At 49.3% G+C, this 1,215-nt stretch overlaps 1 protein-coding gene across 1 annotated transcript in view; it reads right to left on the bottom strand.

Moving 5' to 3' along the window:
* The window catches only part of QTRT1 (queuine tRNA-ribosyltransferase 1), a 16,957-nt gene that overhangs the window by 14,008 nt on the left and 1,734 nt on the right, over positions 1 to 1,215 (bottom strand). The window lies entirely within an intron of this gene.

Here is a 1,215-nt window from a genome sequence, read left to right as displayed (position 1 = left end):
CACGGTGAAACCCCGTCTCTACTAAAAATACAAAAAATTAGCCGGGCGCGGTTGTGGGCGCCTGTAGTCCCAGCTACTCGGGAGGCTGAGCCAGGAGAATGGCCAGAACCCGGGAGGCAGAGCTTGCAGTGAGCCGAGATCGTGACACTGCACTCCAGCCTGGGCGACAGCGGGAGACTCCGTCTCCAAAAAAAAATAAATAAATAAATAAAATAATAATTAATAAAAAAAAATAAACATAAAAAAATAAACTTACAGGCCAGGCACGGTGGCTCACGCCTGTAATCCCAGCACTTTGGGGGGCCAAGATGGGTAGATCACTTGAGGTCAGGAGTTTGTAACCAGCCTGGTCAACATGGTGAAACCCCATCTCTACAGAAAATACAAAAATTAGCTGGGTGTGGTAGCGGGCACTTCTAATCCCAGCTACTCGGGAGGCTAAGGCAGGAGAATTGCTTGAACCAGAAGGCAGCTGTTGCAGTGAGTCGTGATTGCACCTAGGCCTCCCAAAGTGCTGGGATTACAGGCAAGAGCCACTGCACCCAGCCCGGGGCTTCTTTTCTAATAGGGGCTTTTGTTATAGGGGCGTCAGTCATGAATCTAAGAAGAAAAAATATTTCTTCCTCCCTACAGCATCAATTTATTAGAATGATGAGGGGAAGAGAGGTGTTGACCCTGTGTTGCCGTGGTTCTTTACAAGGTTGAGAAAATGTTAACCGTCTTTATCAAGAAATGGGGATACTGGGCCGGGTGTAGTGGCTCACACCTATAATCCCAGAACTCTGGGAGGCTGAAGCAGGTGAATCACCTGAGGTTAGGAGTTTGAGACCAGCCTGGCCAACATAGTGAAACCCCGTCTCTACGAAAAATACAAAAACTAGCTGGGCATAGTGGCAAGCAGTTGTAATTCCAGCTACTCAGCAGGCTGAGGCAGGAGAATCACTCAGACTCAGGAGGTGGAGGTTGCAGTGAGCAGAGATCACACCATTGCACTCCAGCCTGTGTGACTCTGTCTCAAAAAAAAAAAAAAGGCCAGGCGTGGTGGCTCACGCCTGTAATCCCAGCACTTTGGGAGGCCGAGGCAGGGGGATCACCTGAGCTCAGGAGTTCGAGACTAGCCTGACCAACATGGAGAAACCTCATCTCTACTAAAAATACAAAATTAGCCGAGCGTTGTGGCGCACGCCTGTAATCCCAGCTATTTGGGAGGCTGAG

The sequence above is a fragment of the Mandrillus leucophaeus genome, unplaced genomic scaffold (genome assembly GCF_000951045.1).
Source record: "Mandrillus leucophaeus isolate KB7577 unplaced genomic scaffold, Mleu.le_1.0 Scaffold112, whole genome shotgun sequence".
Lineage (NCBI taxonomy): Eukaryota > Metazoa > Chordata > Mammalia > Primates > Cercopithecidae > Mandrillus > Mandrillus leucophaeus.
This window is presented reverse-complemented; position numbering and strand designations above follow the sequence as displayed.